The following is a 24,232-nucleotide window of genomic DNA, read 5'->3' on the forward strand; positions in this document are numbered from 1 at the left end:
CAAGCCAAATTTTGTCCCCACATACACGTAGGGCTTTAGTATAGGTCAACGCTGAGGCATTCATATACATAGTATAATTATATAGTTTTAAAGTAGAAATACTGTAGTATAAAAATCACAGGAATGTCTTGAAATTGCATACTCTGAATTGTACCTATTGAAAAACCTCAGATATATTAAAAAATACTCATTTTGTAATTATAACTACTATTCAAACTCTGTTCGGGCAATAAAGAGAAACTGCATTGGCTAATAAATTTTAAAGATATGTTAACAAAAATATTTTTAATTTTGTAAACAGTCATTTAACCCCGTCATCTTTCCATTCCAGAGAAAGGGTTTTGGGGTTTTTTTTTTTCTAATTTTGAACCATCTGGTAGTAATTTAACATTTTCTCTTTGTTACAGATTTTGGCATTTTGTCCTATAAATATGTTCTGCAGTATGCAATATTTCTAATTTAGTTATACATTTCTTATGTTATCTATTCAGCTATAAAAGAAACATGAACATTATTTCCAACTTCATACTAGCTAACTATAGTCTACTATTTCAGATTTAAAACATTACTATAATTAGTTTACAGCAATAGCCAGAAAGTGCTAGAAGTCAGGATTAAAAAAGTGTGTGTTACACAATGAAAGAGTATTTAATTCACACTTCTGTATGTAAATCAAATAGGGTAATTTTTGTGCATTTCACATATACAGGCATTATTTTCTCGTGAATCGAATGAGCACAGGTTGAGAAGTGCATTTTGCACAGCAACAAAATGTCAGGTTTTATTCAGTGAATCTATTCAATATGAAAAGTGGAAATTTCCACAGAGGAAGGAAATTGCCTTAAAGTCAGTTGGCATTATTTTGTTTCTGCTACTTGTTCTGAATGGAATGACTAGATGAATGCAATATTTTCCACAGCTCAGAGTTTTTCTATCTTTGAAGAGTACAAGGCTGATATGAAAAGTAATGGTGGAATTATAACAGACAAGCACTTTGTCTTGTGAGACCCTCAAAATATGCTAACTAGATAGCAATGGTTAAGAGCCCTTTGTTGTCTAAATAAGAATGTATTTTTCTATTTGAGGTCTTCACTGAAATTCTAACCTTATGTTCTCTAAACCAAATATCCAGAGTGACTCAGTGTCTTTGATCAGATTCATGATCACTTCTACACAATGGACCACTGTAAGAAAGACATAAAACAGTTCATATTCAAACGCTAAAGTGTTTGCAAACAATATTCTATTTATTCTGCTACACCTTCAACTTAAAACTTTGTTCAGCTGCTGATCTGATGTTAATGTAACTGGAAGAAGAGGTTATATGGTTGAGGCAATTAGCTAAATAAAAAGTAATCAAATAGATTAAACTACTATCAGGGCTGTTCCCCTACTCTGGCACTCCAAGTGCAGAAGGTGAGGGACCGCAAGAGAGCTTCCAAACCTTGCCTCTACAGGCACGGGTTACAAAAACTCTCCCTCCCCCATCCCTGGAAGCACAACACAGATTTTGGGGAATTGCTGCCACCATCAAGTGCTTTTTGATCCCTAAAACACCTGGGTGAATACTTGAACCCACCTCCAGGGGTACCCCAAGCTCTTTTGCCCCCCAAAAAGAGCTTGAAAAATAAAAGAGAAAAACAAGCTGCAGTCTATGGCATCTGACCCCTCAGTCAGAGGCATGCAGACACACAAACAGACCTCCCAGGACACAAGAATCAAATTATTACCTTAAAAAAAAAAGAAGGAATTTTTATTACAAAATAAAAGAAACTTGATAAAGCCTACTTGGTTGCTAGATGTTACAGAGCAACTAAGGAAACAATGTTTTAAAATACCAGAAAATATCTGGGAACAATGTGTAGATGGTAATTGGGGAGGAGAGGAATGAAATCACAGAGAAGTTCAAACCAAACCACAAAATAAAGAAAAATTACCCTCAACGCAACTGGATTCATTTTTCCCAGTTAGTTACTTCTAATTTTCCCGTTGTCCAGTCCAATCCCGTGGCCCGAATTCCATCGAGGCATGGTGGTCCTGCCTGGGTTTACATCATTCTGTTTCTCTCCCCTGCTGGTTTCTCTCCCCCACACAGAGAATAGTGATAGAAAGCAGGCAAGGAACCTCTATATCCAATTCAAATTTCAACTCTCCATCTCCATTGGTTCTCCTGGGCCCCCTAGCTAACACCTCTGCTAGCTACCTGAGCTTAACCCTTTAATCACCAGGTGCTGATCAGCACGGCTCCTGTCCATTTCAACTGTCATTGCAATACACAACATGTATGTACTTTATGCTTTGTGGTTGTTGAATTTTAGTTAACAGTGTGCATTTGATGAGGCAGACAATTCAGATCTACAGCTTCCCACTATTTAAGAAACAATAATGAACCAAGGAGCTCAAGAAATGGAAAGTCAAGGACTGGTGGAAAAATTCCAAAAGCAACATAGTCCAGAGCCTAAGCACCAAATAAAAGCTACTTATCTATAAAAGGTATGAAATTCAGATAAGAAAAAATTCAGAATAGCAGTCTATAATGAATAACAGTTCTCAAAACCAGTTAAATGACCACTGTTTTGACATCAAATGCTGAGACTATTTGGTTTCTGTAGCACAGAATTTCTCTGAAATATGCTAGTGTTTTCCATATAAAGCAAAAAATAATTTAGATAAGGAAAATTAGATTCTGTTCCAAAAAACAACAATTAAGAGAATGCCATCAAGCTGCTTCAGATCGCTGAAAATTTGCATGACACAGAACTTAGTTTCCACCAAAATCTCGATTAAAAAAAAAAAAAAAAAAGCATTTGGGAAGGTAGAAGTCCAGCAACTTTATCAAAAGTGTACAGCATGTGCCAAATATCATCCGTTTCCAGAAAAGAGGTGCATGCAACAACTTGTCACATCCATCTATTCTCCTCTCCTGACCCCACTTAGTTTCTCCTCTGATACAATGAATCAGCAAAGTCCATGCTCTGTCATGATTACTATTGCAAAAATTCTGGGTGTAGAGATGGCATACTAAGCAGTTCAGACACATTCTTTGCGGGTTTTTGAAATTATAAAGTTTTGTACCCAAAATGACATGGTGTGTTCTTGGAGGCTACTCAGTACATTCAGAATCTTAATTGTCATTATAGCAGTGCCATTAATGACAACACAGCGTGTAACAAATAATCATTCTGCAAGAATTTAATTGTTCAGTTACCACAAAGGCCATCTTCTGCTATTTTTAGGTTTGTGTAAACCTCCCAGTGATGTTACTAGGAGATCTGCAGGGATTGACGGGAATATGAGATCCTAAATTTCCAGGCTCACATACCACATTTAAAAATAAAATCCAAACCTCTCAATAGAGAATGAGTTTGTCTCCTCTGTTGTATTACTCTACTTCCAGAGCTTTGACTTTAAAAGCAAATATATCAGATATCTAGATTAAATGCTAAAGAGACCATTAACATTATTTGAATTCCTGCATAAAAAAGGGCACGTACTTCATCAAATAATTGATGCATAAAGTCCAACTGCATCTGATTGAATTAAACACAAGATTGATCTAGAAATGAATTTACTCTTGATAAAAAGACTAATAAATGGGCAACCTACCATTACCTCAGTACAAATTGTCCCAATATTTAAATATATATGGAGATATACCTATCTCATAGAACTGGAAGGGACCTTGAGAGGTTATTGAGTCCAGTCCCCTGCCCTCATGGCAGGACCAAGTAGCATACCTGACAGATTTGCCCCAGATCCCTAGATGGCCCCCTCAAGGATTGAACTCAGAACCCTAGATTTAGCAGGCTAATGCTCAAATCACCAAGCTATCCCTCCCTGCCCTGCCCTGCCAGTTACCCTTCTCATTCAGTATTTGCAATTTACAGTAAACTTACGATAATCCGGCACCTTTAGGACCCAGGGGGTGCCGGATTATCAGCTATGCCGGACTATCAGTGGGGGGGGGGGGCTATGAGGGGTCTGGAGTGGGGTGGGAGGGGATGCCACCCCAGATCCCTCATAGCTCCCCCCTTACCATAGTCTGGCTCTGCCCCAGGCGTCCCTGATTCAGCCACTGCTGGTCAGTTTCAGCAGCAGCTGAATCGGGGATGCCTGCAATAGAGCAGCTGCGGTGCTGCCGGGTTGGTCCCGCAACGCCGAGGGGTGGCGCTACAGCACCAACCCAGCAGCACTCCAGCTGCTCTTGGGGACACCTGGGACAAAGCAGCTAGGGTACTGCCCAGTTGGTCCCGTAGCTCTGCCCCTTGGGCCTGCGAGACCAACCCGGCAGCACCCCAGCTGCTCTTGGGGACCCCTGGGGCAGAGCAGCTGGGGTGCTGCCGGGTTGGTCCCGTAGTGCCGCCCCTCGGCGCTGCGGGACCAACCCGGCAGGACCCCAGCTGCTCTGCCCCAGGGGTCCCCGATTCAGCCGCTGCTGAAACAGATCAGCGGCTGATTCCAGGAAACCCGGGGCAGAGCAGCTGGGGTCCTGCCGGGTTGGTCCCGCAGCGCCATCCTTTGGCACTGTGGGACCAACCCGGCAGCACTCCAGCTGCTCTGCCCCAGGCGTCCCCAAGAGCAGCTGGGGTGCTGCCGGGTTGGTCCCGCAGCCCCGAGGGGCAGCGCTACGAGATCAACCCGGCGGCACCCCAGCTGCTCTGTTCCCAGCTTCTCTGATTCAGCTGCTGGTCAGTTTCAGCATTGGATGCCGGACTAATGGAATTTTACTGTACTTCCAGTTTGAATTTTTCAGGTTCTAAACAGCTCTTAACCACCTTCTTGATCAACTAGCCTAAACTCCTTGTCATAAGAACTGGTATACTGGGTCAGCTCAAAAGTCAACCTAGTGCAGTAGTCTATCTTCCAACAGTGGCCAATGCCAAGTGGCCCACAGGGAAGTATCAAGTGAGCCATTCCCTATTGCCTATCATCAGCTTCTGACAAACACCATTGCTGCCCATCCTAGTTAATAGCCACTGATGGACCTAACTTCCAAGAATTTAACTAATTCTTCCTTGAACCCGATAATAGCTTTGACTTCCCAACATCCTCTGGGAAGGAGTTCCACAGGTTGACTGTACAGTGGGGCTGTGTTCAGACTCAGGGGTTTTTTCGAAAAAAAGTAGCCTTTTTTCAAAAAAACTTCACCTGCGTCTATACTGCAGCTGCGTTCAATTAAATCGAAAGAATGCGGCTTTTCTTTCGATGGTGGTAAACCTCATTTCACGATGAAGAACGCCTCTTTTCGAAAGTGCTCTTTCGAAAAAAGGCGTTCTTGAATGCCAACAGGGCTTTTTAGAAAGAGAGCATCCAGACTCACTCGCTGCTTTTTCGAAAAAGCAGCTTGCTTTTTCGAAAGTACTGCTTGCAATCTAGACGCTCTTTTTCGAAAGAGGCTTGCAGTCTAGACATAGCCTGGGTGAAGTAGTTCTTCCTTTTGTTTTATTTAAACCTGCTATCTCTTAATCAAAGATATGTTTTTCAATCTTCTAAATCTTTTCTGAATCTGCTCCTATTTTTCAAGCTTTTTCCTCTCTCTTTATTGCTTCTAGGACTGCATGTTCAGTTCTGCTCACCCCATAAGTCTTTTCTATCTCAAATCCAAGAACCCTGTTCTAAGGGCCAACCAACACTGAAGCCAGATGCCTTCCCTTTAATTCCTTCTGTATTGTAGGCCTACACTCCATCCTTGATACTACTGGCAGATGTTATGGGTGGGACTTCTTCAGCTGCTGTCTACAGGCCAGATCACTAAACTCCTTCCTGGCATGGTCACTCATTTGGCTGGATATTTCCTCATTATGTAGTCCAAATTAGTTGGATAACTGCTATGTAATTTTTGTATTACAAAGTAAAACTTTAAATTATATAATTACAACACAACTTCAGATGGATAAAAGCAGAGTGATTCAGCGAGACACAGGAATTCTCTAGTGGAGTTGGGACTAGAATCCAGATATCCTGACCCCTGTATTTTAACCAGAAGATCCAAAAGGGTGTCCTTGTTTCTTACATTTTATGAACTGTGCTGTCTCAATGTATGTGTTATAATACAAGTGTAGGGTGCAATGTATGAAATGGGTCATGATGATATACAAGATCACATTCATTTCATAAACCTATGTAAAATATATTTTATTTATGAACTACTTGCATGTTTAATAGAATAGAATCAGGTATGCCAATGTGGCAAAAGTTAACTGCCCCTTTTGACCCAGCGATTCAAGACAGGCTTACTATTGAGACCCCTAAATACCTAGAGTTCAGTTATTACTACCCACTTTCTTCTTCCTTTTCAACTTTTCTCCTCCCTTCAAAAGTTATGCTGACCAAATGATTGCCTAATACTATTCTCTCAGGCTGTCTTCCAAAGCTGCTTCTGCTTATAGCTGGCCATTTAGCAATTAGTAACACCTTCAGTTTGCTTCTGAGTACAGTAAATTTCCAATAATCTGGCACCTTTAGGACTCAGGGGGTGCCGCATTATCAGATATGATGGACTATCAGAAGGGGGGGCTATGAGGGGTCTGGGATGGGGAGGGGGGCTGCCATGCCAGACCTCTCATAGCCCTCCCTCCCCCCCCCCCGATAGTCCGGCTCTGCCCCAGGCATCCCCGATTCAGCCGCTGCTGGTCAGTTTCAGCAGCGGTTGAACCGGGGACGTCTGGGGCAGAGCAGTTGGGGTGCTGCTGGGTTGGTCCCGTAGTGCCGCTCCTCGGGGCTGCGCTATTGGACCAACCCGGCAGCACCCCAGCTGCTCTGCTCCCAGCTTCCCCGTTTCAGCTGCTGGTTAGTTTCAGCAGCAGATGAATCGGGGAAGCCGGGCGCAGAGCAGTTCCAATTGTCCAGCTGCCGGAGCACTTCCGGGTTCCCAATGGTGCCGGACCATCAGGAGTGCCGGAGCACTGGATGCTGGACCAATGGAGTTTTACTGTATAAGGCTTGGTCTAGACTTAAAAGTTCAGTTAGCACAGCTACATTGGTCAAGAGAGTGAAAAAACCCATGGCAGTAATCCTGACTTCCAGCGTAAACTCAGCTATGAAAGAATGCTTCCATCATCATAGCTACTGTTCAAGGAGGTGTTTCCTGCACTCACAAAAAAAGGCCTCTCAGTAAAGGCTGTATCTAAACTACAATGGTTATGCCAACAGTATTATGCAGGTATAACCTCCATAATGTAAATGTTAGGTTTTAAATTCTACTTTAGTGAAGCTCATTTAAACACTGCTTTATGATTAACACTGAAATCAGTGGAGTTATATGCAAGTAATCAAGGGTAGAATCTGGCCACAGAAGTCCACACTTAGGACTAAGGTGCCTAAACACTTTTGAAAATCCCATTAATTTCAATTTACGCCTCTAAATACCTTTGAAAATACAAACCAGTATGCAAGCACATTTCTAACTAATTTCCTCACTTAGCTAGTGTCTGAATTATGTTTTCCAAACCCTTAAGCCTTTTCTTTAGAAGCATCCTGCTTGTCTTTATCCAACTGATATTTGAAGGTCATTCACCTCTGACTGCAGGACTCTGTAACTTTATTTTCAAAACCCATTATTCATCATCCACTTAATTTTGATAGTTTTAGACAGTGACTCACAGGACATGATCATGGTCTAGTTTTAGGGTTTTTTCTATTTAGGAACTTTTTCTAATTTTTTGACTCATATCTAACAATTCTTTATTTGCAGTAAGGCTACGTCTACACTGGCATGATCTTGCACAAGAACTCTTTTGTGGAAGAGTTCTCATGCAAAAACTCTTCCAGAAGAGAGCATCTACACTGGCATGTGCTTTTGCGCAAGAGCATCCATGCCAGTGTAGATGCTCCCTTGCGCAAGAAATCTCTGATGGCCATTTTAACCATAGGGCTTTCTTGTGCAAGAAATTAATGTTGCCTGTCTACACTGGCCTCTTGTGCAAGAAGGCTTATTCCTGAGCGGGAGCATCATAGCTCTTGTGCAAGGAGCACTGATTTCATATGTTAGAACATCAGTGTACTTTCGCAAGAACTCGCGGCCAGTGTAGACAGGCAGAAAGTTTTTGCGCAAAAGCAGATGCTTTTGCGCAAGATCTCACCAATGTAGACATAGCCTAAGAGTTTATCGTAAAATGATTTCAAAGGGAGAAGTTATTCAGAGTTCTGCCTTGAGTCTTTTCTGCTACTTTCTCTTAGTTATGCTGCCATTTCCTCTGGTTTGTTAAATGTCACTGGAAACAGTTTTCCTTCACTACCCTTGCAATTCAACTGTGTTTAGCATCAGTTCAGTTGTTGAAAAGCGTTGTCAACAGAGGAGATGATCTATTTTGCATATGGAAAAGGCTGATACACATACAGAAGGTATATGCCCATGACATCTCCACCTAATAGCATGAGGACAAGGAAGAACAAATGCTAAGGTGACTCTTCACCATGTGAGTCCCCCACTGGTTCTGCAGCCCACTTTCTCTCACCACAGATTTTCTAGCCAAGCCCAGCCTGGAATCTGAAGAGTTCATAACATAAGGACCCTCAGTACCCTTAACAGCTATGAGAGACCTTAGCCAACTATGGTATCACAAAGGGTCCACAAGCATGGACTCTGAATGCTTGTGTGCGCTTGGGAGCTGGAGCACCCTCTGGGAAAAAAAACAAACAAAAAACAAAGAGTGGGTGCTCAGCATCTATTGGCAGCTCTATGTATCGGCTCATTCCCACCCCCCTCAGTGCCTCCCATCCATCACTGATTAGCTATTTAGCATCATGCAAGAGCTGTTGGAGCAGAAGGGGCAGAGCATGGCCATGAAGAGGTGGGGAAGGTGGTGATAAGAGCAAAGCAGGAAAACAGGGGGGAGGGGACAACTGCTCTGTGCACTGGTAACCCAGAAGGATTCTGGGGTCCCAGCCACTGGGTCCTTTAAATCACTGCCACAAGACCACACAGTGTGCTCTAGGCATCACTGAGGGCAGGGGGTGGGGGCACGTGGCAGTCTGAGTGGCACGGAGGGCTAGCTACTCCCAGTCCCACCCATTCTGCCCGAGGCCCTGCCCCTTCAGGGAGAATAGAACCATGACCACCAACTTACCCAGGGGCCCAGCATGGCAGGGCTCAGGACTGGGGGGAAGCAGTGAAGTAAGGGCAGGGACTGCGGCAGAGTGGAAGGGGGATGGGAACATAAAGTTGCCACCTCTAGCCACAAGTCTGCTGTAATTTCCCCCTTCTGCAGATACCCAAGTACATGGAACCTCCCCAGCACAGCTGGCTCTACACTATCCCTCACATGAGCGCCTGGTGCAGGAGCATGCTTCATTCCTGTGTCCTGCCTCTCCAGAGCTGCACAATACCCACAGATGACACTGAAGCCATCCATGTGTTAAGGGAGGTCACAAAGTTACCCCCAAAGTGTGCCAAAAGCCAAAATGGCCCCCCATAGCTCCACGATAGGGCAGTCACACAGACTTCCACCTTAGACTCTATGCTGAGATCAGTTCTACTACTGAAAATCAAAGCCTCAATGTTTTTCTAGTTATTTTAGCACTGAGGGTGGAAAGAAGAGTGCAAAATCCCCAAGCATTTTAGTCTACCTACATGCTGTTTTGCTGTTGCTGAGGAGCCATCTTGTCCATAGGAAAAACTGGGGCCCCGTTCCCACCTCTGATGTCCGTCCGTCCCCAGTGCCTCTTCTCCCCTCTCCCAGCAATGGATGTGTATGGTGCAGGTCCTTGCTATGGAACCTGTCTCCCCCTCTCCCTCCGCCCCCCCCCCCCCCACACACACATACATCAGGGTCCTCCCTGCCTTTTTCAGCTCTTCAGCCTTGGGGTTCACCTTTTTTCAGTACCAGGACCTAGGGACCCACAACTCTACCATCCCACTAGGACTGGCAAATTTCAGAAAAACAGCAAAGGGTTTCCACCAACTTCACCCATTTTATGAGCTTTAAAACTCAACTTAAGTGCTCTAAAATATGAATTGCTTGAAAATCTGCCTCCTGGGGAATGCGGTCACTACTGATCCAAATTTGGGGTTGACTGACCAAGGGGCCCTCCAAGTTACAGGCTGCTCCCAAAAAAACCTATTGTCTTCTGAGCCACTTGTTTTCACAGAGAGCCAGGCACAAATGTCTAGATCACTCACAGACCTCATTGTCTAGATGGTGTGAACTCAGCCACTATCAGCTATCACAGGGATGGGAAAAAACAGAGTCCATGGACTTCATCCAGCCAGCCAAATCGCTTGATCTGGCCAGCTGCCACCATCCCATATCCCAGTGGGAGCATTGAGCAGGCTTCCTTCCCTCCCTTCCCCTTCACGCCACTCAAAGTGGTTGGTTGGAGGTGCCATGTGCTCTCAGCATGCCACACCTTTGGGGTAGAGGCACCCTTTATGTGCTGCCTCTGGCCCCAGTACAATCTCTTAGCAGACAGGGAGAGAGGCCCACTACCTCCCATCAGTGGCTCACAATGTGCAAAGCCCATGGCCCCACAGCCAACCACTCTGAGCTGCATGTGAGAGCATGGAAGCCGGGAGCCTTCTTGAGGTTCTGCTCGGCTGCTGGCCTGGAGATATCTAATTAAATGCCTCCTGGCCACAGCCTGCAGCTAGCACTCCAACCCCTCTCCAACTTTCTGCTTCTCCTTAATCCCTCCAGGTCAGAAACCTCCCCTACACCTATACTCATATCCCCTTCCAGACCCTGCCGCCCCTGCACTCCAATCCCATCCCAAGCTCCCTTCTACACCCAATCTCCATCCAAGACCCTGCACTTCCTCCATTAATATCAGAGAAGTGTGTGGCCCTTGGCCACTTACCAAATTCTCGGAGTAGGCCCCCATAAAAAATAATTACCCACCCCTGAGTTAACCTAAGTATGGATATGTCAATCACATCACAACTCCATTAGACAAAAGGAGTTTGGAAATAGACACCTACTAGAGGGGTGCTACAATTTGTGAGTTGGGGTAATCAATCTTTGTGGGGCAAGGGGAGAATCAGGCATGTGAATGCTTCCTGGGCAGGAAGCAGTGAGGCATGCGGAGGGTGGGGGGAGCGATACACTGGGCACCAGATGTACCATGTGCTGTAATCTGCATGACCCTGCTCTAGAGGTCTGGGGACTGGTAAGGTTCCCTTGGTTGGGGGCAGGAATTAATTGCACTTGGAAAGAGGAGCTCTGCTGATTCTTCATCACAGGAAATAAAGAAGTCTGCAGGTTGATGGATATGGATTAAGGCCCCCTTGCCTGTAAAAAATGTTAAGGAGGTGGGGGGAAGAGAAGGTTTCCATACAGGCCATTTGCCCAGAGCCCTGCATAGAAGAGAGCACAAGAGTCATTTCCAATATGGAAACAACTGTCACTACAGTTCGGATCTCCCTGATCTGGCCTGGTTGGACCTGAGAGATCCTGAACCAGCGAGTTTGCCAGACCAGGGAAGGTCAATGCTCCCCTGCTGGCTGACCCACTCCCGGGCTCCCAAGGCTGGGGCTCCCACTCTGCTGCTGCTCACTGCCACCAGAGTTCCCCAGGTTCCGGACAGGACAGCATGGCTGCTGCCAGCCTGCTGCCACCAGGGTTCCGTTCCCGGGCCACCTAACTGCCCACCAACCCATCTCAGAAGCCATTAACCCCATTGCTGCTGGGGATTCCCTGACCAAGTCTCCCCTGCTGCTGCCTGGCCCCTCTGCGACCGGGTTTTCTCTGGCTGGGGCCACCTGGCCATTCCTGCCTGCTGCTACCAGCGATTCCCTGGCTGGGACTCCCTGGCCACCTGGCCCTGCTGGTGCTGGGGGGTTCCTCAGCTGGGCTGGGACTCCCTAGGTGCTACTTGGCCCAGCCACTTCTGGCCCAGCCAGGGCTACCGAGCCCTGCGTTCACCAGCTGGCTCCTACTCTCGCCCCTACCGGTCCATAGATGTTGCCAGACCAGAGTGATACAGGTTGACCATCCCATATCTGGTACAAACAGAAAGGAGATCTATTGAATTCCATCAGAAGGTAGTCAGTCCCTGCCAAAGAATTCTCCTAATAGACTGCTGTAGTTTGCCACTGTACACCATAGTAACTGAAACCACCATCATTAGATGGATCAGTGAACCTATCTCAAAAGGAGAATTTCAAAATTTTTTATCCTTTTTACAATCCTCAATCTCCTTTTTATTGTGCATCACATCAATACCATTACTAGGTCATAAAGTTTTCACATAGTACATATTTCTAAAATAATTCACAATTTATACAGTGGTTAATATTTCATCTTTATTTTAATCGTCGTCTTGTTATCTAACTTCCAGCCTACAAAAACACTCCTGAATTTGCTACCCAGGTAATTGCTCAGATTAAAATTTGACATATTGCCATTAACTGAGCAAGTGTGAAGGATCTTGAAATTTCCATCTTGTTCCCATAAACATTTGATCCACCTGTGTGTCTCTTTTTAGAACTGATTTTTTAATTTTTATTCTTTCTTCCTATCTCAACCTTTTGCAAGTGGCAAGCTTTTTGCTCATCTGAAAGTTTCCTGTCCTTGTCATGTAGGTTTTGTGCTTGGATTTAAGAACTGAAAATTATTCTCCTTTTTGGCTAGCATTAAGTATATCTTTGTTAGTTGTGTGTTTCATATTTACAGTGAAAACTAGTTACTTGTGCAAATAAATAATGGATCGCACATCAGGTTACTATTGAAATACGTTGCATAAAAATAATTCATAATGTATATGAATCTTTGTAATACAACTATAAAATCTAAGATACACTTTAAAAAAATAATCTTCAAATTCTGAAAAGGATTTCCATTTCTCACTTTAAGAGCATCTCCCTCCCAAATAAAAAAAAAAAAAAAAGGAAGGAAGACTGTCACTTTGGGATCAATGAAGCACAGTAGGAGATTTTAGTTAACACACTCCACATGCAAATGTAATTAGGAATTCTGAAATATCGAGTATGGAAAGTTCATATTTTGAAAAATATACATGTCAAAACTACAAAATATTTAAAAAAGTCAAATGAAAAGGTAATTTGAAAGGTTCAACAAATTTCACAAGATTTTTAAGAGAAAAAAAGCCTTATTTGATGTAACACCCTGCATCAATTGCGCTATTCATGTGTACATTTTGCTAAAAGATTGTTAATTTTCTGTTAATTCCTTTAAAGGAAATTTTTCAATGAAGATATACTTTAAAGTCAATATACAATTTTATAAAAAATACTATAAGCATATTATGTTCATTAGGCTACCAAAAATAGAAGTAAATATATAAATATTAACACCACTGTTTCTAGATTAAAATATAACCTTGGTATCAGATTGTAAAGTCCTTTAAAAAATTGGCTTTAGAGACATTCTCATGTAGAAAAAGCAAACAATGGGAACATGAAAAAGAAATACTGCACAATTAAAATACCTTCATAGTTAGTGTTTCATTCAAAGCAAAGTGGAATGAGAAATCAAATCACCATAGCAACACTTTTACGAATCTAAAATTTACAATTACAGCTACTTTGTTATTTTAGTCTTACTTCACTGAAAGCACATATTTTGTTTATTCACTGTTCAAGTGCTATAGAGGCAACTGAGACTATAGAAACCTCTCTTTTCAAAAGATCACTAATAATGCAGTCTACTTGTCAAAAGTTTTGTTGTTTTCTGAAGTGGATTTCTGCACATAAAGCTGAACTGAGACCATCTAACCCACTTTGTTATCAACATCGAGAAGGACTTACAGTTCAGCTCCAAAAAGGCAAGGCCAAGGATTTATTGAATAAGCCAATAAGATTACTCAATGAAAAAAAAAAAATCTACAATTCAACAAATACCTAAATGTAGTGATAACCTAAGAAATGTTGCTTCTTGGCATATCAATAATTTCACACACAATTCAGGCTTACATTTAGAACACAGATAGCTCAGTGGAAACATTGCATTTGGCATGTTTATCAGAAATAAATTGACAGACTATATGCAGAAGAACTCATTAATGGACCTCTAAGTCACCATATTATCTCAAACCAATTTCAAAAGCCAGTTTGACGGGGAAACTACAGAACTTAAATTTCATTTACAAGTTTGATTCCTACAACAGAAGTCTAAAAAAAGACTATGGCTGGATGGCCACAAACAAACAAACAGTACTTAAAGTGGGTACTAAGTATTCTTATCAGCTTCATTTAGCAGAATTACTCTGACAATTTTTCCCCTTTTTTCCCCCCCTACTCTTCCCTCCTCCATCCCCTCTCTGTGCTATTTATTCGAAAACTGGACCAACCTCTTAAGAAGTGGGTTGTGCCCACAAATGCTCATAATATTTACATGTTTTGTTAGTCTGCAAGGTGCTGCAAGACGGTTTGTTGTTTACGTTTATCCAGTTACGGACTAACACAGCTACCCCTCTGAAATATCTGTGTACTAAGGAAATTATTTTGATATTTGGACAATGTTATCATGCCACTTATGCACATAAGATTGATTTATGATATTATTTTTACACACGTGCTGTAAAGCATTCTGATTTTTTCTTCAATATTTTATGTAGTAAATATTAAATTAAAATATAAATATTAATGCATGTATGTGTAAATCAGAGGTCCAGAAATATTTTCACAATAATATCAAAATCCTGCTGTGAGAAAAGTGACCTTTTAAATTTCATTCAGCGGAAAAAAACCAAGAACTTGCACTACTGACCTACTAAGGTTTCTGTTCAGCTTGGCTATATATTCCAAGTGAGTTTAAATGAGCAGGCTTTATGTAAATGGGAATACTTAAATAAAAGGCAGCTCTCATGTATTAATCCAAGGCCTGGGGTGTTTTTAGAGTAGGCTGGAGACAATCCCAGACACCTGGCTTTTGAAAGACCACCAAGGGAATATGTAAAGAGGGGTCTGCAAAAGCAGTCTGAAATTAAACTTAATTCAAGACTTGATCTTAAAGAGTTTGTACTCAGCAGCTTTTAAAAAATTTGTTTTAGTTATCTGATCCTGAAGTACACACTCTCATCTGAAAGACACCAAATATTTTTCAAAGTTGTGAGTGTTGCACTCTTAAATAAAATGTAATAAGAAATATCAGCCAAAAATAAATGATTTTTAACCACAGCTCAGCAATGTGTTATTCCCTTGGCAGAAATCATATCCTTGGTCTCTTGGCTCCATATTTAATTCTCCCTTAAACAAAAATCATAGAAGTATCTCTGTCCTTAGAATTTTAGAGATACAAATGTCAATCTGTCTCAGGAATGTATAAAAGCTGCATAACTATTGCTGGGGCATGTAGAAAGGAACTACTATATAATCATTATTAACTCAGAGCTCAAATTCAGGAAGGAAATGGATAGACCAGCAGCACACCACATACCCACCACACATGCTAGTCTTTTCCCTCTCCCTTCCCCAGGGAAAACTACAAAAAATATGTGAACATGAATAAAGAAATAAAATACTAACTGTTAAGTTCCATTTTCTTGCTTTACTTCTATGTTTACTTCCTTTCCTTATCAATCCAAGACCATGCGCCTTTTGGTGATTGTATTGACTGCATACCATTTGCTCTGTTTCATCCTTTCGGTTGTTTACTTCTCTTCCCACTTATTTTCTACCCACTTCATTCATGTATCTCCTCATTTCACTTTCTTTCCATTGAATTTACTTCATTTCTTTCTCGATTGCTGCTGGACTCTCTAATCTCTTTTGCTTTCCTCTCCTATTTTCTTCACATCTTCCCCAGATGGGTCACTTGATCTCTTTCTTACTTTGCATCCACCCTGGTGCAATGCCTGGCTGTGACAAAATGTTAACAGAATGCACCAAGTACCCGACTGTTTTTCCTCGCAACTTTCTTTTGCCTTTCCTTATCTTGTTCCCTGTTGTCCCCCCTACTTCTCCTGCATGAGCTTTCTAATATTAAAGGTTCCTCAGTCCTGCTCTGTCCCTCCCATCTCAAGGTTTTTCCCCTCCAAAAAGAGAGGGACTTACATCCTGCAGCATAGCCCATGGGCTATGTTTTTCCGGCCCTTGATCTAAAAAGTTGCAGTGTAGATGTAGATGGGCTCAGGCTGACGCCCGGGCTCTGAGACACTCAAGAGACCTGCAGCTTAAGACCAGGCAAACCCAAGTCAGCTGAGCTGGGCACTGAGACTCCGCTCCTTTGCTTTTTTAATCACAGTGGTGACAATCTAAAAAGGACAGCAGTCTTCGGTGACTGTTCATTGTATCATCTCTGAATTTCAGAGTAAACTCTGAGTACATAGCCTAAATGGTCTGTGTAGTCTCAATGGCTCAGCAGCCATGGAATCAGTTTGAAAGTGGATATATCTCTAATTAGTCATTCTCAATTTTGAGCCTCTAAAACTGTTTATTTCCAACTGTGACAGTCATTTAATTTGGTAAAACACTGAAAAATTAATAAAAACCCCTTTAAAAACCTATTTTATAGGAGTATCTATCATGCCAACCTGAAGAGATTAAAAAATGGCTCAGCTCAACTCCATTTTAAAAGAAAAACAAAATGACTAATATTTGGAGAAGCTTTTGCTGTATAGCATCTCAATACTTTGGGTCCTTTGCATCCCTACTGTCATTTCAGTAACTTGCATTATAGAAGGTATGCGTTTGACTGCATATGGTTAAATCAAGGTCTAAATCGGGAATGGGGAACCTTTTCTGGTTTGGGGGCTGCTGACCCACAGAAAAAAAAAATCAGCTGGGAGCCATACACAGGCAAGAAGCAAAAATGTAAAATCAAGCCCTCAATATCATGGCACCCAACTAAGGAGAAAGACACTCCCCACATTCCCTTTGCACACCAGGGGGCCAGGCTAGTAGATTTTGTGTGCTCCAGACCCATGTGGGGATGATGGAGGGGGAGAGAGGGGGCTGGAGTGCCAATGTGGGCTCCCCAATAATGAGGGAGAGCCCACAGTGCTTGGGCACTGGATCCAGGCAAGCAGGGGCTGCATCTAACCTCAGGGTCCCACCCCAGTCTAAATAAATAGAATTTCAAACAAGTCAAAAGCAAGGCTGTTAGATATATTTTTCAATAAGCAGTTTGAAAAACTTAGCTTTCCATATCTGGATTAAAAAAAAAAAATGTAGTTATCCATACTGAGTCAGACCAATGGTTCAGCTAGCACGTTATCTTGTCTTCTGGCAGTAACCACTGCCAGATACTTCAGGAGGATTGAACAGAACAGCATACTTATCACTTGATCCATCCCATCTTCCAGTCTTAGCTTCTGGTGGTTAGAAGTTCAGGGACATATGAAGGGATTGCTTCCCTGACCACTATGGTTAATGGCCACTGATGGACCTATCCTCCATTAACTTATCTGACTCTCTTTTTCTAACTCTGGCCTTGTCATAATCAGGAGTGCTGATCAGCACCCAGAGACAAAGGGGTTAATTAATGTCGCCTGTATCTAGCCATGTATCAGGTGGTCAGCCAACAATACAGGTAGGAATTTCAAACTGGAAGACAGGGTTTTTTCCTCTCTCTCCATTTGAGAGGCAGAGCAGTTTCTTCCAAGTACTGAGGGAGATGGGAGACACTTCTCTCTCCAATAACAAACTTCTTATAATATGTAAGTAAGGAAAAGTTTAGCTAGTCCATCAGGATTTATTGTTTTCCTTGTTTGGGGATTTGCAAATAATGTCTGAGCTGTTAATTGTGTTTTTTAATTTTGTAACTAAGGCTTTTAGCCCAGGGACTTCCCCTGAGTATCTATATCAATTGGTGGCTCTTTCCATCCAGCCACTTTACTATGCTTCCAACTGTAGTTTTATTTTGATAATAAATGATTGTTTCTTTTTTCTAATTAACCGGTATTGGTTGATTTTTGTGACCTGGGAGGTCTGTCTGTTTCTGCAGGCCTGACTGAGGGGTTAACTACCACAGACTGCAGCTTGTTTTTTCTCATTTCTTTTTCAAGCTCTTATGGGGAAAAAGAGCTTCAGGTACTCCTGAGGTTAGTTTCAAGTGACCACCCCTGTTCATGGGTTCAAAAGCACTTGATGGTGGCACCGGATTCCCCAAAATCTGGGTATTAGGATTTTGGAGGGAAGTTTCTGTTCCAGAGCCTATACAGGCAAGGTTTTGGAGTGCTCCTGAGGAGCCCCAACTCCCGCATTCATCATGCCAGAGTGGAGAACAGCCTTGACAGGCCTTCAACACAATTCATGGCAACAAGTTTCACAGGTGGACTGTGCCTGATATGAAGTTTGTCCTTGTGTTTGTTTTAAATGGATTGCCTATTAATTTCATTTCGAGTAGGGATGTTAAATATCGGATATTTAAATAGTCGATTAACCTCATGAATTCTTATCTGTTACTTGACTATAGTCCCCAGTGGCAGGGCCAGCAGCCAGTACGCTCCGGCCTCATTCCCGAGGGGCCCTGTCACTCCGTGCTGCTACCTCTGTAATAGAGGCAGCAGCATGGGGTTCGAGATGGAAGCTGGTCCACAAGGAGAGCCAGTTTAAAAACCAGCTCCCCTCATGGACTGGTTGCCTGTTACCGTCTGAAGGGGGGAGTCTGAGCTCCCAGATCCAGTGTGAGCTGGAAATGAGCTAGGAGCTGGTCTGGAAGACAGCCCAATACACTTCAAATGCAGAGACACAGCAGAGGTAGCTCCCGAAACCGTCGCAAGACAGGAATGAGTCAGGCTGCTCGTCAGCCTGCTAAAGAAATTACTGGGGGATGGGGCGGGGACAGGAGGGAGGAAAAAGCATGTAGTCTATAGCATTAACCTTCTATGGAGATGTAGCCAGACACAAAACCCCATCTTGTTTTTCCACGAGCCCCATCTTGTTTCCCCCCCCCCCCAGAGAGCAAGAGAAAGGCAGTTAGCCTTTGATGCCCTGGGAACACAGGTTTGCTGCCTGTCCCTGACTCTACCATAAACAGAAACCAGACAGTAAATGGGCTAGCTGACGACCCGGGGCCTCCCGTCGCCCTGATGGCTAGTACCAGTAATTGACATGCCTGCACTGTCCCAGGAGAGGAATCTTCGCCCATCACATACCAGAGGTGCCCATTGTCTGCATTTTCCCAGGTGTAAATTATGCTTTGCACCCTTCGTGGGAAACTTGGCATTCAAAGCCATTTTTCCTAATTGGCCACTTGAAACCAGGAAGAAGCCTACATGACCCAAGGGGTATAAAAAGAGGTTCAGCAGCCCACCCTATTTGAGCTCCAATCATCTATACCTGCTGGCAGGTATTGATTGTCTCCCGAGGTCTGTGGGACGCCCAACCTCGCCCTACTTCTTCCCGAGGGATTGAGAGAAAGACGCTGGCCACGCCAAGTCTGGAACGCAGGGTGAGAATATATACCTGCTATGTGTCTATTTTGCATGCATTTAATAAGAGCTCAGAGAACCAAAGGGTTTCATGGTACCTGTAAGTAACTTATTAGTGTAATTTCTGTCCTGTCCTTTGTAGTGTCTGTGTTATCTGTAACAGTAGTAGCATTTAACAACTAAGTTTACCCTGTAACAATAAATAGTAACTGTTTAAGCTTTAACCTGACTCCTTCAGTTGCTGTAACAGAACCAAGCACAATTTAAAAGAACTTCAGCCGGTCATAAGGGACTCACTGCCCTGACCGTCGGCTGACAGGAGACCACTAGTTTTATGAGGAGGATAGATAATTCCCTAATCATTATCCTCACATTCATAATTTTATAACCTTTTATCAGATTCTCTTCCCCCCTTTACATCAACTCTTTTCTAAACTCAGCGGCCCCATGTGGAAGTTGTTTCAGGCCCCATTAACTTTTGTTGTCCTTCTCTCATGTTTTTATATTCTAAACGTATCCTTTTGAGAGGAGGTAGATAGATTCAAGGTGGGGGCATACCATGGATTTACATAGCGGCATTACAGTATCTTCTGATTTATTATCTATCCCTTTCTGAAGGGTCCTAACATTAGCTTTTTTGACTGCCATTGCACATTGAGCAGATGTTTTTAGAGAGCTACCCACAAAGACCTTTCTCTTGAGTGGTAACAGCTAATTGGACCCCATAATTTTATATGTATAATTGGGGTTATGTTTTCCAATGTGCATTACTTTATACTTCATACTGAATTTGATTTGACATTGTCACCCAGACACCCACTTTTGTGAGATCTCATTGTTACTCCTTGCAGTCTGCTACGTATTTAGCAATTTTAAGTAATTTTATATTGCATACAAATTTTGACACCTTAATGTTCACCTCCTTTTCCAGATAATTTACAAATATATTGAATAGCAGTAGAGTCAGTACAGATCCTTGGCAAACTCTGCTGTTCACTGATTAGTCCTGGGAGAATGCTGCATTTGAAGCCATCTCCATTCTGAAAACCAACCATTTATTCTTACCTTTTCTGTCATATTTAGCCAATTACAGGTCTAGGAGAGGACCCTCCCTCTTAGCAGATTGTTTAATTTGCTTACGTGCATTTGGTGATGGAATTTTAATGGGTTTCTGAAAGTTCAAGTACACAATATCAACCGGATGGCCCTTAATCATATACTTGTTCAATCAATTTGAAATCAGTTCTACCCTAACCAAAAAATGGGAAGGAAAGAGCCTACACACTTCTCTTCAGTATCAAAAGTTTTACTGATTCCTGAATTTCAAACCACCTTCCTGCATGCCAAAAGTCTAATTGTCCCTTTTCTAATTGTCCCTTTGAGTATATGTGAAACCATATACTCAAAGGTATCTACAATGCAGTTAACACTCGCAATTATAAAACCTGAAAGTCCTGTATGGTCTGGAACATAGCCCCTTGAGACCTTCTTTTTCTATAACCCTCAGCAGAACAATTAGAGAGAGATGGGATTTTTTTTGTACTTTTGCTGCTTGAAATTCTCAATAGAAGTCAATGGAGAAAATATTTCAAAGCATCCAAGTGACTAAAGACCCTAACTACTCCATTACTTGCTTATTAACATTTGTAAAAAAGTAACCCTCGCTCCCTGCTTTCTCCCATAAATACAAGAAGCTAAAGTACACCTCTATAAAACTATCCGACGATTCCCCTTTAAAAAAAACCCACACTTTTTTTGGGGGGGGGGGAGCATGAAGCTTACAAACAATTTGGAAAAGATTACAATGTTGGAATGTTGAGACCAGAGCCTATCATGCTGACCAGTACTGTCTCTTTCCTTGAACTCCAGTCCCCTTCATTCTGCCTGAATGCAACCTCTTATCCTTTAATACTTAGATTATAAACTTTCTCTGGCAGAGATAGCTTTTATTGTTGTTGTTGTTTGTACAATGCTAGCACAACGTGGTCCTGGATCCATGATTGGGACTCTGAGGCACTATAACAAACAGTAATTTTCAAGCAGGACTTCAGGGAAGATTTTCTAAAGTATTTATGTACCTAAAAAAGGGGATTGGCACCTAAGCATGATATGCGCTCCCAATAGATGCTTTTGAAAATTTTACCTCTTACTTGTGACCCCAAAAAATAAAAAGTGTGAAAAAAATTTATCAGGGCTTTATTGGCAGTACGGTTATTAAAATCAGTACTGAATAGTCATTTCTAATATTCGCATTCTTCTTTTTCACTTGATTATGGATTCACTTGCTTATTATTTCATTGTTATTGTCTGTCCATTAAATCTCTCAAATTTTAAAACCTGAACACGTGAGTCTATGTAAAACTAAAAATATATTATCAATGGTTTGGGAGTAGGTAGGGATAACATATTAATGTATTGAAAATGATTCCCCCAAATGGAAGTGACTCCCCATAATTTGTTCCCCACAACTTAAAGTGTTTAGATTTATTAATTCTTCTTATTATTATTAGTTAAGATTGTTAAATGTTTAGATTTATTATTATTATTGCACCTTTAAAATATAATGTATTAGGTCATGTAACTTAGAACTGTTAAGAATATAATTCTATGTAGCCAGAAACAGCCCCCCCTCTGTGCTCCAGGGCATGCTCAAGCTTGTGCAAGGGGCTGCTTGAAATTGACATTGCAGAGATACATTGTAACAACGCATTGTCAAACCACTAACTCTGCTATGGGAGCCAAGCCCTGTAATTGACTAAGGGCATTGTTACTTAATTGACGCCTGTTCTCTTTAAAACATTGTAACTTTATTCAGCACTCAGAGAATGTTTTAAGCAATACCACCCAGAAACTTTTGTAACTACAACTTTTATTATTATACAAAATACTGTATGAATGTATGAGCGAGTGCTTGGACAATGAATGAATGGTTCTGAGAGGTGCCAGCCTGAGAATACAGCAAAAAAGGGCTGAAGAAGGCATCAGGTGCCAGTGCAACCAAAAGGTGTCAAGTGGAGAAAACCAAGTACTGGAGGTCCACCCGATGAGATCACTGACAAGCACCTGGCAGCCACCCTGGAGACATCAGCATGATGCAGCAATTTCCATAGACTGGCATAGGAAGAAATTCCTATAAGAACTGGACTAAAAGACTATGGAGTCAGAGTCCAAGGTTCTGCTGCCAGCCTACCCGGGCCCACCCCCTACCAGGAGCTTCAGATGCGCATCTAATCAGGACTTCGCTCCCCACTACCATCACTTGTGTACAGAGTACCTGGCCAGTATTCTGTCACAAGCAACTTCCAGGCTGGTAACTATAACAATACACAGAACCTGAATGAATGGATGAATGAATGTTTATATGTATAAGGGTTAAGTAGTTAAACAACGTTGTTTGCTTCTATCTTTTCTTTATTTTTGTATTATTATCTTTATAATAAATGTGGCTTTTTGCCTTATCCCCCTCATAAGATCCTGCTTGCTTTTATTGGTACAACAGTTTGGGGCTTAAGGATGAAAACAGTATTAGAATGATGCACTCTGCGTTACACAAATAGCAACTTATTTTAATTTACAAGGTGTGACAACTCCTATGAAAACTTGGTGGGTCCTGCACATCCTGGCAGATTTGCTTGCCTCAGAGGCTCACAGCAGCCCACAATTTTAGGCACCATGCCTAGGGCTTGAGTTTAAGGTTCACTGAGCTCTTTTCATCATTGGCCAGCATACAATAAAACTGAGAAACTCTACAGTCCTTTTCCCCGAATCGAAATGGGGAGGTGGAAATGGGGATGTGGGTGTTGGGTGGGAGGTGAAGGAAGACCTGGGCCCACCCTCTACTCCAGGTTCCAATTCAGAGTCCTATAATAGTAGCTGCCTGTGTACATCCCCGAAACCTGCTATAAAAAGACAGCTCCAAGATCCCTGAGCTACTTCCCCAGCACCTTCCTTCTCTCCAGTTCCTCCTCCTAGTACTCAATCATGTCTCCTTTCCTTCTACTCTCAGTGGCGCTTTCCTTCATCCTCAGCACTACACACGCGCCCCCTACAACAGTAGGCAAAGCTTCTTTCATAGCCAGTCTCTTCTGGTTTGGGCTAAATACCTGGGGGTAATTAGCCCAAGTACAGGCAGTCCCCGGGTTACGTACAAGATAGGGACTGTAGGTTTGTTCTTAAGTTGAATTTGTATGTAAGTCGGAACTGGTACATATTGTAGGGGAAACTCTAGCCAAACATTTTTTTTAGTTTTGGATAGCATAGGGAAAGGTTAACTCCCCTCTAATGTTTGTTTTGCTGTCTGTTCCCCTGTTCAGAAGATTTCCTATCTATTTCTGTCCCTGTGACAAACTCAGGACTAAAGGAGTAACTCATCAAATACCAAACAGCTCTGCACCATGCTTTGAGCTAATAGCTTTATTTCCACACACCACCCAGGGTTCTAGGAGGAGGGTCATTTTTTTGCTAACACAATGAGGCCAGCACTTTGTTTGTTTTGGTGGAGTCTTTGTTTGCCCAGGGAGCCCAGCATGTATAGGGGGAGGAGGGGCGGAGAGGCTGCTTTTGTCTGCTGTTCGGCAGCCTGTTGCTCAGGGGAGGGGGCAGCCTGTTGCTGGCAGGGGGGGAGGGGGGAGGCGTGCAGGATGCGAGGCCGCGGGGGGAGGGAGGCAGCGGGCGTGGGGAGGCACTTTTCCTCTGCCCGGCAGCTCTGCGGGATCCCTGTCCCTGTGGCCAGCTGCTGCAGGCAGAGGCCAGTTGGAGCTGGCAGGCCGGAGGAGCCGGCCGAAGAGGAGGAGGAGGTGGATTCTAGGACCCAGGTGAGCGAGCCCCAGGGACGCTGCTGTGCTCCGGGAGCCCGGCATGTATAGAGGGGAGGAGGGGCAGAGAGGCTGCTTTTGTCTGCTGTTCGGCAGCCTGTTGCTCAGGGGAGGGGGCAGCCTGTTGCTGGCAGGGGGATGGGGGGGGG

At 42.9% G+C, this 24,232-nt stretch overlaps 1 protein-coding gene across 4 annotated transcripts in view; it reads right to left on the reverse strand.

Moving 5' to 3' along the window:
- The window catches only part of TENM3 (teneurin transmembrane protein 3), a 2,279,325-nt gene that overhangs the window by 562,500 nt on the left and 1,692,593 nt on the right, over positions 1-24,232 (reverse strand). The window lies entirely within an intron of this gene.

This window comes from Pelodiscus sinensis, chromosome 4 (assembly GCF_052426305.1).
Source record: "Pelodiscus sinensis isolate ZL-2025 chromosome 4, ASM5242630v1, whole genome shotgun sequence".
Lineage (NCBI taxonomy): Eukaryota > Metazoa > Chordata > Testudines > Trionychidae > Pelodiscus > Pelodiscus sinensis.